The 16,972-nt window shown below is 38.6% G+C and overlaps 1 non-coding gene across 1 annotated transcript; it reads right to left on the reverse strand.

Annotated features, from left to right (window-relative positions):
• Positions 1-5,287: 5,287 nt before the first annotated feature.
• Positions 5,288-5,395, reverse strand: LOC148573340 (small nucleolar RNA R71). The gene has a single exon (XR_015905656.1). It is a non-coding gene; the product is annotated as a small nucleolar RNA R71 (small nucleolar RNA).
• Between the last annotated feature and the right edge of the window lie 11,577 nt (positions 5,396-16,972).

Here is a 16,972-nt window from a genome sequence, read left to right on the forward strand (position 1 = left end):
ACCTCGTCCCCCACTCCTTCCAAGTTCATCCTGGCCTCGAAGGCCGTGAGGTGCTCCTGCGGGTCTTGCGTTCCGTCGTACCTCATGTTCGTAGGCTTGTCAAAGTGCTTTGGCAGCCGGACTTCGAGAATGGAACGATGAAAATGGGTCGCGCCTACTATGACCGGTCCGCTTGCTCGCCGTGTTCTCCTTTCGTCTTCCCGACGACCATCTTCCCGGTCATGATCAGCGGCGGCGTGGTCTGTGGCATGCCACCTCCTGTTCCTGACATATGTGAAGGGGTCGTGGCGCCTCCTTATGCGTCCTTCCTCCCTGGGGCTTTTAGATTCGGACCTTTGGCTAGCCGCGCGTCGGGAGCGGCTTCTCGGCGGAGAACGGGAGTCGCTTGACTCAGGTGTTTGCTGGCGATGCTCTCGAGCTGCCAGTCGACGCTCTAGATCCTGCATTCTGTGACGCAGTTCTTCCATTATCCTGGCGCTGTTGTCGCCGGTTCCCCCGAAGAGGCGCCTTTTAAGGGATCGTGTGGTTCGTCGAGGAGGGGATCTTGTGCGCTCCTCGGAGGACGCCATGATGGGTTCCCCTCTCTGCCCAGCTTCTCGCCCTGCTCCTCCACGTGGTCGTGGGTTCGATCCCCACAGACAGTGCCAATGTTCGGTAGATCAGGTACCGGACGGTTCGGGTTGATGCTTCGATTGATTGGATGGGGTTCGCCTGGTTCTGGGCTGCCGAGGATGAGTGGACGATGTCCCGAGCACTTTGTGTGAGGGGGGTGTCACCTGCAAAGACACTACGACGCTCAAGTAAGTGAAGTGTGCAGGCGAGTAAGGGTTGAGTGGTATATGGCGTACCTTGGGGGAAGGGCAGGTCCTTCCCTATTTATACCGTGTCAGAGGTGGGCCCCGCAGGGATAGGCCCACCTTCTTCGAGGCCTCCCTTGCACAGCTGTAGCGAAGCTGTCAGACACACGTCAGGGACGCGTGTCCGGGTCGGCATCTGAGCGTCTCATTCCCGATCGTTTGGGTCGGGTGTTGCCCGGGTCGGTTGATGAGCGGATAATTTATACGCTTTTTGACATTGTTTTTAGTACGTTTTTAGTAGAATCTAGTTACTTTTAGGGATGTTTTCATTAGTTTTTATGTTAAATTCACATTTCTGGACTTTACTATGAGTTTGTGTGTTTTTCTGTGATTTCAGGTATTTTCTAACTGAAATTGAGGGACTTGAGCAAAAATCAGATTCAGAGGTTGAAGAAGGACTGCTGATGCTGTTGGATTCTGACCTCCCTGCACTCAAAGTGGATTTTCTAGAGCTACACAACTTGAAATGGCGCGCTTCCAATTGCGTTGGAAAGTAGACATCCAGGGCTTTCCAGCAATGTATAATAGTCTATACTTTGGCCAAGAATAGAAGACGCAAACTGGCATTCAACGCCAGCTTTCTGCCCAAATCTGGCGTCCAGCGCCAGAAAAGGAGCCAAAACCAGAGTTGAACGCCCAAACTGGCACAAAAGCTGGCGTTCAACTCCAAGGAGGACCTCTACACGTGCAACACTCAAAGCTCAGCCCAAGCACACACCAAGTGGGCCCCAGAAGTGGATTTATGCATGAATTACTTACTTCTGTAAACCCTAGTAGCTAGTTTATTATAAATAGGACATTTCACTATTGTATTAGACATCTTTGATCAGATTTTGATCTTTGATCAGTTGTATGCTATCTTAGATCACGTTTGAGGGCTGGCCTCTCGGCCATGCCTGGACTTTCACTTATGTATTTTTAACGGTAGAGTTTCTACACTCCATAGATTAAGGTGGGGAGCTCTGCTGTTTCTCAAGGATTAATGCAAAGTACTACTGTTTTCTGTTCAATTCATCTTGTTTTGCTTCTAAGATATTCATTCGTACTTCAATCTAAATGTGATGAACGTGACAATCATCATCATTCCCTATGAACGCTTGCCTGACAACCACTTCCGTTCTACCTTAGACTGAATGAGTATCTCTTAGATCTCCTAACCAGAATCTTCGTGGCGTAAGCTAGAATGATGGCGGCATTCAAGAGAATCCGGAAGGTCTAAACCTTGTCTGTGGTATTCCAAGTAGGATTCAATGATTGGATGACTGTGACGAGCTCCAAACTCGCGATTGCAGGGCGTTAGTGACAGACGCAAAAGGATAGTAAATCCTATTCCAACATGATCGAGAACCGACAGATGAATAGCCGTGCCGTGACAGGGTGCGTTGACCATTTTCACTGAGAGGATAAGATGAAGCCATTGACAAGGGTGATGCCTCCAGACGATTAGCCGTGCCGTGACAGGGCATTGGATCATTTTCCCGAGAGATGACCGAAAGTAGCCATTGACAGTGGTGATGTATCACATAAAGCCAGCCATGGAAAGGAGTAAGACTGATTGGATGAAGATAGCAGGAAAGCAGAGGTTCAGAGGAACGAAAGCATCTCCATTCGCTTATCTGAAATTCTCACCAATGAATTACATAAGTATTTCTATCCCTATTCTATTAATTATTATTCGAAAACACCATTATCAATTTATATCTGCCTGACTGAGATTTGCAAGGTGACCATAGCTTGCTTCATACCAACAATCTCTGTGGGATTCGACCCTTACTCACGTAAGGTATTACTTGGACGACCCAGTGCACTTGCTGGTTAGTTACACGGAGTTGTGAACCATGGTCTTGGCATCATGTTTTTGGCGCCATTTCCAGGGAAAGAAAGAGCAATGAATTTTACATAATTAAAGTGTAATCACGATTCCGCGTACCAAGTTTTTGGCGCCGTTGCTGGGGATTGTTTGAGTTTTCGGCAAGCTTTTGGTCCGGTAACATCAGTGCCAAGTTTGGATCCGGCAACAACACAAAGTTTTTGGCGCCGTTGCCGGGGATTGTTTGAGTTTGGACAACTGACGGTTCATCTTGTTGCTCAGATTAGGTAATTTTCTTTTTGTTTTCTTTTCAAAAATTTTTCAAAAATATTTCAAAATTTTCTCACCTGTTTTCGAAAAAAAAAATTTTTATTCAAAATTTTTAAGAATGAATTCTAGTGTTTCATGAAGCATGTGAAGCCTGGCTGGCTGCAAAGCCATGTCTAAATTCTTTTGGACTGAGGCTTCCAAACCATCAGCATAGAGGCAAGTTACATATTTGATAAGTAATGAGCAGTATATTCTGATATCTTGCTGAAGCTTGGCTGGCCATTGGCCATGTCTAGTGTTTTGGACCGGAGCTTTCATTGAAAGCTTGGCTGGCTAGTGAGCCATGTCTAATTCCTGGACTGAAGCTTTAGACTAACATGACAAGATTCCTGGAATTCATATTAAAAATTTTGGAATTCTTATTTTTTCTTTTACAAATAATTTTCGAAAAAAAATACAAAAAAAAATCCAAAAAAATTAGAAGATCATAAAAATCAAAAACATTTTTTGTGTTTCTTGTTTGAGTCATGAGTCATGTCATAAGTTTGGTGTCATTTGCATGTGCATCTTGCATTTTTCGAAAATTTCATGCATTCATAGTGTTCTTCATGATCTTCAAGTTGTTCTTGGTAAGTCTTCGTGTTTGATCTTGATGATTTTTTGTTTTGTGTTATATGGTGTTTTTCATATGCATTCTTGAATTCTTAGTGCGTAAGCATTAAAGAATTCTAAGTTTGGTGTCTTGCATGTTTTCTTTGCATTAAAAATTTTTCAAAATTGTGTCTATGATGTTCATCTTGACATTCAAAGTGTTCTTGGTGTTCATCTTGACATTCATAGCATTCTTGCATGCATTCATTGTTTTGATCCATAACTTTCATGCATTGCATCATTTTTCCTGTTTTCCTCTCTCATCATAAAAATTCAAAAAACAAAAAAAATATCTTTCCCTTTTTCTCTCATCAAATTCGAAAATTTGAGTTGACTTTTTCAAAAATTTTTAAAATCAAGTTGTTTCTTATGAGTCAAATCAAATTTTCAATTTGAAAATCTTATCTTTTTCAAAAATCAAATCTTTTTCAAAATTCTTAGTTATTTTCGAAAATTCCAAAAATATTTTTCAAAAATCTTTTTCTTACTTTTATATCAAATTTTCGAAAATAACATAATCAATTAATGTTTTGATTCAAAAATTTGAAGTTTGTTACTCGCTTGTTAAGAAAGATTCAAACTTTAAGTTCTAGAATCATATCTTGTGATTTCTTATGAATCAAGTCATTAATTGAGATTTTAAAAATCAAATCTTTTTCAAAACTAATTTCTAAAATATCTTCTTATCTTACCTTTTTCAAAAAGTTGGTTTCAAAATATCTTTTCTAACCTCCTAACTTCTTATCTTTTCAAAATTTGTTTCAACTAACTAACTAACTTTTTGTTTGTTTCTTAACTTTTTCAAAACTACCTAACTAACTCTCTCTCTCTCTAATTTTCGAAAATATCTTCCCTCTTTTTCAAAAATTTCTTTTTAATTAACTAATTATTCTTATTTTTATTTTTGATTTTAAAAATTTTCGAAAATCACTAACCCTTTTTCAAAAATTATTTTCGAAAATTCTCCCTCTCCCATCTTATTCTATTTATTTATTCATCTACTAACATCTCATCTCACATCTTTACCCTCCTCACAGTTGTGTTTCTTCCATTACATTACATTCTTTATCTCCCTCTTTTCTTCCACTCACACAGGGATCCCTATACTGTGGTATAAAGGATCTCTATTATTATTATTATTTTTCTGTGCCCTCTTCTTTGTCATATGAGCAGGAGCAAGGATAAGAACATTCTTATGGAAGCATATCCAGAACCTAAAAGGACTCTGAAAAGGAAACTAAGAGAAGCTAAAATACAACAATCCAGAGATAACCTTTCAGAAATTTTCGAACAGGAAGAGGAGATGGCAGCCAAAAATAATAATAATGTAAGGAAGATGCTTGGTGACTTTACTGCACCTAATTCCAATTTACATGGAAGAAGCATCTCCATTCCTGCCATTGGAGCAAAAAACTTTGAGCTGAAACCTCAATTAGTTTCTCTGATGCAGCAGAACTGCAAGTTTCATGGACTTCCATCTGAAGATCCTTTTCAGTTCTTAACTGAATTCTTGCAGATATGTGATACTGTTAAGACTAATGGAGTAGATCCTGAAGTCTACAGGCTCATGCTTTTCCCTTTTGCTGTAAGAGACAGAGCTAGATTATGGTTGGATTCTCAACCCAAAGACAGCCTGAACTCTTGGGATAAGCTGGTCACGGCTTTCTTAGCCAAGTACTTTCCTCCTCAAAAGCTGAGCAAGCTTAGAGCTGATGTTCAAACCTTCAGACAGAAAGAAGGTGAATCCCTCTATGAAGCTTGGGAAAGATACAAACAGTTGACCAAAAAGTGTCCTTCTGACATGCTTTCAGAATGGACCATCCTGGATATATTCTATGATGGTTTATCTGAGCTACCAAAAATGTCACTGGACACTTCTGCAGGTGGATCCATTCACCTAAAGAAAACGCCTGCAGAAGCTCAAGAACTCATTGACATGGTTGCTAATAACCAGTTCATGTACACTTCTGAGAGGAATCCTGTGAATAATGGGACGCCTATGAAGAAGGGAGTTCTTGAGATTGATACTCTGAATGCCATATTGGCTCAGAACAAAATATTGACTCAGCAAGTCAATATGATTTCTCAGAGTCTGAATGGAATGCAAGCTGCATCCAACAGTACTCAAGAGGCTTCTTATGAAGAAGAAGCTTATGATCCTGAGAACCCTGCAATAGCAGAGGTGAATTACTTAGGTGAACCTTATGGAAACACCTATAACTCATCATGGAGAAATCATCCAAATTTCTCATGGAAGGATCAAAAGCCTCAACAAGGCTTTAATAATGGTGGAAGAAACAGGTTTAACAATAATAAACCTTTTCCATCATCCACTCAGCAACAGACAGAGAACTCTGAACAAAATACTTCTAATTTAACAAACTTAGTCTCTGATCTATCTAAGGCCACTGTAAGTTTCATGAATGAAACAAGATCTTCCATTAGAAATTTGGAAATACAAGTGGGCCAGCTGAGTAAAAGGATCACTGAAATCCCTCCAAGTACTCTCCCAAGCAATACAGAAGAGAATCCAAATGGAGAGTGCAAGGCCATTGACATAAGCACCATGCCCGAACCCAAAGAGGGAGAAGAAGACGCAAATCCCAAGGAGGAAGACCTCCTGGGACGTCCAGTGATCAATAAGGAGCTTCCCTCTGAGGAACCAAAGGAATCTGAAACTCATCTAGAGACCATAGAAATTCCATTGAACCTCCTTATGCCCTTCATGAGCTCTGATGAGTATTCCTCTTCTGAAGAGAATGAGGATGTTACTGAAGAGCAAACTGCCAAGTTTCTTGGTGCAATCATGAAGCTATATGCCAAATTATTTGGCATTGATACTTGGAAAGTTGAACATCCCTTGTTCATCAATGAACTAAGTGATCTGGATCAACTGACATTGCCTCAGAAGAGACAGGATCCTGGGAAGTTCATAATACCTTGTACCATAGGCACCATGATCTTTAAGGCTCTGTGTGACCTTGGTTCAGGAATAAACCTCATGTCCCTCTCTGTAATAGAGAAACTGGGAATCTATGGGGTGCAAGCTGCTAAAATCTCATTAGAGATGGCAGACAGTTCAAGAAAACAGGCTTATGGAAAAGTAGAGGACGTGTTAGTAAAGGTTGAAGGCCTTTACATCCCTGCTGATTTCATAGTCCTGGATACTGGAAAGGAAGAGGATGAATCCATTATCCTAGGAAGACTTTTCCTGGCCACAGCAAGAGCTGTGATTGATGCTGACAGAGGTGAAATAGTCCTTCAATGGAATGAGGACTCCATTGTGTTTAAAACTCAAGGATCTCCCTCTACAACCATGGAGAGGAAGCAGAAAAAGCTTCTCTCAAAGCAGAGTCAACCCAAGCCCCCACAGTCAAACTCTAAGTTTGGTGTTGGGAGGCCACAACCAAACTCTAAGTTTGGTGTTGAACTCCCATATCCAAACTCTAAGTTTGGTGTTGGAGAGTTTCAACAATGCTCTGCATATCTGTGAGGCTCCATGAGAGCCCACTGTCAAGCTATTGACATTAAAGAAGCGCTTGTTGGGAGGCAACCTAATTTTTATTTATCTAACTATATTTTTCTTAGTTATATGTCTTTGTAGGTTCATGATCATGTGGAGTCACAAAATAAATATAAAAATTGAAAACGAAATCAAAAACAGCAGAAGAAAAATCACACCCTGGAGGAGCATCTGTCTGGCATTCAGCGCCAGAACAGAGCATGGTTCTGGCGCTGAACGCCCAAAATGGGCAGCTTCTGGGCGCTGAACGCCAGAACAGGCATGGTTCTGGCGTTCAACGCCAGAAATGGCACACAAATGGGCGTTGAACGCCCAAAATGGCCACCAACCTGGCGCTGAACGCCCAGAGTTGTGTGCAAAGGCATTTTTACATGCCTAATGGGTGCAGGGATGTAAATCCTTGAACACCTCAGGATCTGTGGACCCCACAGGATCCCCACCTACCTCTACTCACTTCTTCTCACCACTCTCTTTCACACAACCCCATAAACACTCTTCCCCAAAAACCCTTCACCAATCACCTCAAACTCTCTTCCCCATCACCTCTTCACCACTCACATCCATCCACTCTTCCCCATAAACCTACCTCATAAACTCCACCTACCTTCAAAATTCAAAACCAATTTCCCACCCAAACCCACCCATATGGCCGAACCTTAACCCCCCTCCCTTCCCTATATAAAGCCCTCCATTCTTCATCAAATTCACACAACACACCCCTCTAGACCCTTCTTGGCCGAAAACACTTCCCACTCTCCCTCTCCTCCATTTCTTCTTCTTCTTCATCTATTCTTTCTTTTATTGCTCGAGGGCGAGCAAAATTCTAAGTTTGGTGTGGTAAAAGCATAAGCTTTTTGTTTTTCCATTACCATTGATGGCACCTAAGACCGGAGAATCCTCTAGAAAGGGGAAAGGGAAGACAAAAGCTTCCACATCCGAGTCATGGGAGATGGAAAGGTTCATCTCCAAAGCCCATCCAGACCACTTCTATGATGTTGTGGCCAAGAAGAAGGTGATCCCTGATGTCCCTTTCAAACTCAAAAGAAATGAGTATCCGGAGATCCGACATGAAATTCAAAAAAGAGGTTGGGAAGTTCTAACAAATTCCATCCAACAAGTCGGCATCCTAATGGTTCAAGAGTTCTATGCCAATGCATGGATCACCAAGAACCATGATCAAAGTAAGAACCCGGATCCAAAGAACTATGTTACAATGGTTCGGGGGAAATACTTAGATTTTAGTCTGGAAAATGTGAGGTTGGCGTTCAACTTGCCAAACATGGAAGAGAACGCACGCCCCTACACAAGGAGAGTCAACTTTGATCAAAGGTTGGACCAAGTCCTTATGGACATATGTGTAGAAGGAGCTCAATGGAAGATTGACTCCAAAGGCAAGCCGGTTCAACTAAGAAGATTGGACCTCAAGCTTGTAGCTAGAGGATGGTTGGAGTTCATTCAATGCTCAATCATTCCCACTAGCAACCGGTCTGAAGTTACTATAGACCGGGCCATCATGATCCATAGCATCATGATTGGAGAAGAGGTGGAAGTTCATGAGATTATACCTCAAGAACTCTACAAGGTGGCTGACAAGTCCTCCACTATGGCAAGGTTAGCCTTTCCTCACCTCATCTGCCACCTATGCAATTCGGCTGGGATTGACATAGAGGGAGATATCCTCATTAAAGAGGACAAGCCCATCACTAAGAAGAAGATGGAGCAAGCAAAAGAGCCCATTCATGGAGCTCAAGAGGCGTATGAAGCTCATCACCATGAGATCCTGAAAATGCCTCAAATGCACTTTCCTCCACAAAACTATTGGGAGCAAATCAACACCTCCCTAGGAGAATTGAGTTCCAATATGGGATAACTAAGGGTGGAACATCAAGAGCACTCCATCATGCTCCATGAAATAAGAGAAGATAAAAAAGCAATGAGGGAAGAGCAACAAAGACAAGGAAGAGACATAGAAGAGCTCAAGGACATCATTGTTTCCTCAAGAAGGAAACGCCACCATCACTAAGGTGGATTCATTCCCTGTTCTTGTTTCTTCTGTTTTTCGTTTCTATGTTATGTGCTTATCTATGTTTGTGTCTTCATTACATGATCATTAGTAGTTAGTAACTTTCTCTTAAAGTTATGAATGTCCTATGAATCCATCACCTCTCTTAAATAAAAAATGTTTTAATTCAAAAGTACAAGAAGTACATGAGTTTCGAATTTATCCTTGAACTTAGCTTAATTATATTGATGTGGTGACAATGCTTCTTGTTTTCTGAATGTATGCTTGAACAGTGCATATATCTTTTGAAGTTGTTGTTTAAGAATGTTAAATATGTTGGATCTTGAAAGAATGATGACTAGGAGACATGTTATTTGATAATATGAAAAATCATAAAAATGATTTTTGAAGCAAGAAAAAGCAGCAAAGAACAAAGCTTGCAGAAAAAAAAAATAGGCGAAAAAAAATAGAAAGAAAAAGAACAAGCAAGCAGAAAAAGCCAAGGCTCTTAAAACCAAGAGGCAAGAGCAAAAAGCCAATAACCCTTAAAACCAAAAGGCAAGGGTAAATAAAGAGGATCCTAAGGCTTTGAGCATCAGTGGATAGGAGGGCCTAAAGGAATAAAATCCTGGTCTAAGCGGCTAAACCAAGCTGTCCCTAACCATGTGCTTGTGGCGTGTAGGTGTCAAGTGAAAACTTGAGACTGAGCGGTTAAAGTCAAGGTCCAAAGCAAAAAAAAAAAAGAGTGTGCTTAAGAACCCTGGACACCTCTAATTGGGGACTTTAGCAAAGCTGAGTCACAATCTGAAAAGGTTCACCCAATTATGTGTCTGTGGCATTTATGTATCCGGTGGTAATACTGGAAAACAAAGTGCTTAGGGCCACGGCCAAGACTCATAAAGAAGCTGTGTTCAAGAATTATCATACTGAACTAGGAGAATCAATAACACTATCTGGACTCTGAGTTCCTATAGATGCCAATCATTCTGAACCTCAATGGATAAAGTGAGATGCCAAAACTATTCAAGAGGCAAAAAGCTATAAGTCCCACTCATTTGATTGAAGCTATGTTTCATTGATAGTTTGGAATTTATAGTATATTCTCTTCTTTTTATCCTATTTGATTTTCAGTTGCTTGGGGACAAGCAACAATTTAAGTTTGGTGTTGTGATGAGCGGATAATTTATACGCTTTTTGACATTGTTTTTAGTACGTTTTTAGTAGAATCTAGTTACTTTTAGGGATGTTTTCATTAGTTTTTATGTTAAATTCACATTTCTGGACTTTACTATGAGTTTGTGTGTTTTTCTATGATTTCAGGAATTTTCTGACTGAAATTGATGGACTTGAGCAAAAATCAGATTCAGAGGTTGAAGAAGGACTGCTGATGCTGTTGGATTCTGACCTCCCTGCACTCAAAGTGGATTTTCTGGAGCTACAGAACTCAAAATGGCGCGCTTCCAATTGAGTTGGAAAGTAGACATCCAGGGCTTTCCAGTAATGTATAATAGTCCATACTTTGACCAAGAATAGACGACGCAAACTGGCGTTCAACGCCAGCTTTCTGCCCAAATCTGGCGTCCAGCGCCAGAAAAGGAGCCAAAACCAGAGTTGAACGCCCAAACTGGCACAAAAGCTGGCGTTCAACTCCAAGGAGGACCTCTACACGTGCAACACTCAAAGCTCAGCCCAAGCACACACCAAGTGGGCCCCAGAAGTGGATTTATGCATGAATTACTTACTTCTGTAAACCCTAGTAGCTAGTTTATTATAAATAGGACATTTCACTATTGTATTAGACATCTTTGATCAGCTTTTGATCTTTGATCAGTTGTATGCTATCTTAGATCACGTTTGAGGGCTGGCCTCTCAGCCATGCCTGGACTTTCACTTATGTATTTTTAACGGTAGAGTTTCTACACTCCATAGATTAAGGTGTGGAGCTCTGCTGTTTCTCAAGGATTAATGCAAAGTACTACTGTTTTCTATTCAATTCATCTTGTTTCGCTTCTAAGATATTCATTCGTACTTCAATCTGAATGTGATGAACGTGACAATCATCATCATTCCCTATGAATGCGTGCCTGACAACCACTTCCGTTCTACCTTAGACTGAATGAGTATCTCTTAGATCTCCTAACCAGAATCTTCGTGGCGTAAGCTAGAATGATGGCGGCATTCAAGAGAATCCGGAAGGTCTAAACCTTGTCTGTGGTATTCCAAGTAGGATTCAATGATTGGATGACTGTGACAAGCTCCAAACTCGCGATTGCAGGGCGTTAGTGACAGACGCAAAAGGATAGTAAATCCTATTCCAGCATGATCGAGAACCGACAGATGAATAGCCGTGCCGTGACAGGGTGCGTTGACCATTTTCACTGAGAGGATAAAATGAAGCCATTGACAAGGGTGATGCCTCCAGACGATTAGCCGTGCCGTGACAGGGCATTGGATCATTTTCCCGAGAGATGACCGAAAGTAGCCATTGACAGTGGTGATGTATCACATAAAGCCAGCCATGGAAAGGAGTAAGACTGATTGGATGAAGATAGCAGGAAAGCAGAGGTTCAGAGGAACGAAAGCATCTCCATTCGCTTATCTGAAATTCTCACCAATGAATTACATAAGTATTTCTATCCCTATTCTATTAATTATTATTCGAAAACACCATTATCAATTTATATCTGCCTGACTGAGATTTGCAAGGTGACCATAGCTTGCTTCATACCAACAATCTCCGTGGGATTCGACCCTTACTCACGTAAGGTATTACTTGGACGACCCAGTGCACTTGCTGGTTAGTTACACGGAGTTGTGAACCATGGTCTTGGCATCATATTTTTGGCGCCATTTCCAGGGAAAGAAAGAGCAATGAATTTTACATAATTAAAGTGTAATCACGATTCCGCGTACCATCGGTCGACCCGTAAATTGTTTGGGCCAGGCCGTAATAGTTTCTTAATTTTTCTAATAAGTTTTGTAAGTTTTGTAACTAATAATTATAAATTTAAGTTACATTTTAATATAGTACATCATTGCTTTTCATATTTGACTACCACTATATAAATTTTATATTTATTTTATTGTAAATATTAATTAAATTGTATTTTATTATTTTATTTTTCATGTTTTAAAATAATATGATTATACTATAATAAGGATGACATTAGTTTTTATAATAATCTAATATGAATCTTCTTACTATTTTGTTTGTCATATGAATACTATCTATAAAAAAGGGTTATTTAAAGTGAAACACTACATTAATTAAAAGAGATAGAAAATTTTTAGATTTATCGTCTTGTTTTGCTTTTTTAATTCTCACTAAATATTACTCACATTTAATAGGTTGATGGTGATGATTCTTTGTGTTTAGTAAAAAAAATTCAATTTCTTTATCTTGTTCTTTTTTTTTTACAATTTTGAATAAATTTAATTTTATTATTAAATAGTTTTTGTGATTCATAATATTTTTAACTTTCTCTATAATTGTATTTTTTTCTACAATAAGTATTTTTAAATTATCTAATGCTTGAAAGTTCATATCTTTTTTATTTATTTAAAAAGGTAAAAATTAAAGTTAAATAATATTAGTTATTTTTTTAACAAAATTAAAAAATATAAAAATAAACATAAAATACCAAAAACAGGTAGAAGAGCTCCATAAAAGAGTAATATTGAGTTTCGTGTTTTTATCTATGAGAACATTACGATTTAATATATTATATATTAACTTTGTACCACAAAACAAAAAATAAAATTATGTATTTACATTTTGTTATTTTTTATGGTCTAAATTAATCTATATATTATCAAATTATTTCTATTATTTATGTAACATTTTTTTCTAGTAGTTATTCATTGATAAATGTTGAATTAACGATTCTTTTTATTGTATTTTAATATGTTTATTTTAGTTACGTTCAATAAATTGTCCAAATTCAAATTTATTTTCTCGAAACACTTTTTGATCATTGATGAGCGGATAATTTATACGCTTTTTAGCATTGTTTTTAGTATGTTTTTAGCATGTTTTAGCTAGTTTTTATTATATTTTTATTAGTTTTTATTTAAAATTCACTTTTCTGGACTTTACTATGAGTTTGTGTATTTTTCTGTGATTTTAGGTATTTTCTGGCTGAAATTGAGGGACCTGAGCAAAAATCTGATTCAGAGGCTGAAAAGGACTGCAGATGCTGTTGGATTCTGACCTCCCTGCACTCGAAGTGGATTTTCTGGAGCTACAGAAGCTCAATTGGCGCGCTCTCAATTGCGTTGAAAAGTAGACATCCAGGGCTTTCCAGAAATATATAATAGTCCATACTTTGCCCAAGATTTGATGGCCCAAACTGGCGTTCAAAGTCAGCATTAGAATTCCCAGTGTTAAACGCCAGAACTGGCACCAAAGTGGGAGTTAAACGCCCAAACTGGCACAAAAGCTGGCGTTTAACTCCAGAAAAAGTCTCTACACGAAAATGCTTCAATGCTCAGCCCAAGCACACACCAAGTGGGCCCGGAAGTGGATATTTACGTCATTTACTCATTTTTGTAAACCTTAAGCTACTAGTTCTCTATAAATAGGACCTTTTGCTATTGTATTTGGGGGCTAATCTTTGAGTAGTTATATGCTACCTTATATCACGTTTTTGGGCTGGCCTCATGGCCATTCCTAGACCATGTTCTTATGTATTTTCAACGGTGGAGTTTCTACACACCATAGATTAAGGTGTGGAGCTCTGCTGTACCTCGAGTATCAATGCAATTACTATTGTTCTTCTATTCAATTCAGCTTGTTCTTGTTCTAAGATATCACTTGTTCTTCAACTTGATGAATGTGATGATCCGTGACACTCATCATCATTCTCACCTATGAACGTGTGCCTGACAACCATCTCCGTTCTACCTTCGATTGAGTGTTTATCTCTTGGATTCCTTAATCAGAATCTTTGTGGTATAAGCTAGAATTGATGGCGGCATTTTTGAGAATCCGGAAGGTCTAAACCTTGTCTGTGGTATTCTGAGTAGGATTCAAGGATTGAATGACTGTGACGAGCTTCAAACTCGTGATTGTGGGGCGTTAGTGACAGACGCAAAAGAATCACTGGATTCTATTCCGACATGATCGAGAACCGACAGATGAATAGCCGTGCTGTGACAGAGTGTGTTGAACATTTTCACTGAGAGGACGGGATTGTAGCCACTGACAACGGTGATGCCCAACATACAGCTTGCCATGGAAAGGAGTAAGAAGGATTGGATAAAGACAGTAGGAAAGCAGAGAGACAGAAGGGACAAAGCATCTTCATACGCTTATCTGAAATTCTCACCAATGAATTACATAATTATCTCTATCTTTATTTTATGTTTTATTTATCTTTTAATCATCCATCCTCCATAACCATTTGAATCCGCCTGACTGAGATTTACAAGATGACCATAGCTTGCTTCATACCAACAATCTCCGTGGGATCGACCCTTACTCGCGTAAGGTTTATTACTTGGACGACCCAGTGCACTTGCTGGTTAGTTGTGCGAAGTTGTGATAAAGAGTTGAGATTTTCAATTGAGCGTACCATGTTGATGGCGCCATTGATGATCACAATTTCGTGCACCAAGTTTTTGGCGCCGTTGCCGGGGATTGTTTGAGTTTGGACAATTGACGGTTCATGTTGTTGCTTAGATTATGTACTTTTCCTTTTTATTTTTCGAAAAAAAAATTTACAAAAATACAAAAAGATTTTCTATTTTGTTCTTCAGAGTTTTTAAGAATGAATTCTAGAGTTTCATGATGATTTGTTGAAGTCTGGCTGGCTGAGAAGCCATGTCTAATCTTTTGGACCAAGGTTTCAACTTATCATCATAAGAGCTTGTTGATTTCTATCAATTTTGCTGTTGAAAGCAATGATCTGCTAAAGCTTGGCTGGCCATTGGCCATGTCTAGTGTTTTGGACCGGAGCTTTCATTGAAAGCTTGGCTGGCTAGTAAGCCATGTCTAATTCCTGGACCGGAGTCTTAGACTAGCATTGCAATGATTCCTGGAATTCTTATTAAAAGTTTTGATTCTCTTTATTTTCTTCTCTATATAATTCTCGAAAATCACAAAAAAAAATTTTAAAACCATAAAAACCAAAAATATTTTATGTTTCTTGTTTGAGTCTAGTATTAATTTTTAAGTTTGGTGTCAATTGCATGTTTCTATTTTTCTTGCATTTTTCGAAAATTACATGCATGTGTCTTCATTTATCTTCAAGTTGTTCTTGATGATTTCCTTGCTCTGATCTTTAAATTCTCTTGTTTAGTGTGTTTTGTTGTTTCTCATATGCATTCTCAATTTGTTAGTGTCTCCTATATGAAAATTTTTAAGTTTGGTATCCTGCATGCATTGTTTATTTGATCTTAGTTGCATTTTTATTATTTCTCATCATCAAAAAAATTCAAAAATATTTTTCAAAACTATGTCTTTTCAAGTCAATAATACAGAGAATTGAAGATTCAGAACATTCAGTAGAGGAATCAAACAGAAAAAGCTGGGCATTCAAAACGCCCAGTGAAGAAGGAAAACTGGCGTTTAACGCCCAAAAAGGTAGAGATTTGGGCGTTAAATGCCAGGATGACACTAGAGGGAAGATTTTGTTTTTAATTCACAATTTTTTTAAGTTTTCATTTTTTTTCAAAATCAAATCTTTTTCAAATCATATCTTTTCAATCATATCTCTTTCAAAATCAATTTCTTTCCATTTTATATTTATTTTTACCATTTTCAAAAATCCTTGCTTCAATTCAAGATTTACTTAAAAAATTTTCAAGTTGTTACTTGCCTATTAAGAAAGGATCAAATTTTAAATTTTAGAATCATATCTTTTAATTTCTTGATAGTCAAGTAATCAACTTTAATTTTAAAAATTTTCTTTTTCTAAATTGATTTTCAATCATATCTTTTCAAACATATCTTTTCAATCACATCTTTTTCAAAATAGTTTTCAATCATATCTTTTTCTAATTTCAAAATCTTTTTCAAAAATCACTTTATTTCTTTCCCAACTCTAATTTTCGAAAATCATTCTTCAATTTTTCAAAATTTCTTTTAATTATTTCAAAATCTTTTTAATTTATTTTCAAAAATTCTTCCCCTCTTCTCACATCCTTCTATTTAAGGACTAACACTCCTCCATTATCAATAATTCGAATTTTATCTCTCTTGATAAGTTCGAATTCTTCTACCTCCTCCTTCTATTCTTCTTTTCCTCTGACACCTCAAGGAATCTCTATACTGTGACATAGAGGATTCCCTACTTTCTTGTTCTCTTCTCTTTCATATGAGCAGGAGCAAAGACAAAGGCATTCTTGTTGAGGCTGACCCTGAACCTGAAAGGACCTTAAAGCGAAAGCTAAGAGAAGCTAAGGCACAACTTTCTGTAGAGGACCTAACAGAAATCTTCAAACTAGAAGAATACATGGCAGCTAAAAACAACAACAATGCCAACAATGCAAGGAAGGTGCTGGGTGACTTTACTGCACCTACTCCCGACTTCTATGGGAGAAGCATCTCTATCCCTGCCATTGGAGCAAACAATTTTGAGCTTAAGCCTCAATTAGTTTCTCTGATGCAATAGAATTGCAAGTTTCATGGACTTCCATTGGAAGATCCTCATCAGTTCTTGGCTGAATTCTTGCAAATCTGTGACACTGTCAAGACCAATGGGGTTGACCCTGAGGTCTATAGACTTATGCTATTCCCTTTTGCTGTAAGAGACAGAGCTAGGATATGGTTGGATTCACAACCTAAGGAAAGTCTGAACTCTTGGGAGAAGCTAGTCAATGCCTTCTTGGCAAAGTTCTTTCCACCTCAAAAATTGAGT

This window comes from Arachis ipaensis, chromosome B2, assembly GCF_059453495.1.
Source record: "Arachis ipaensis isolate K30076 ecotype BB chromosome B2, ASM5945349v1, whole genome shotgun sequence".
Taxonomy (NCBI): Eukaryota; Viridiplantae; Streptophyta; class Magnoliopsida; order Fabales; family Fabaceae; genus Arachis; species Arachis ipaensis.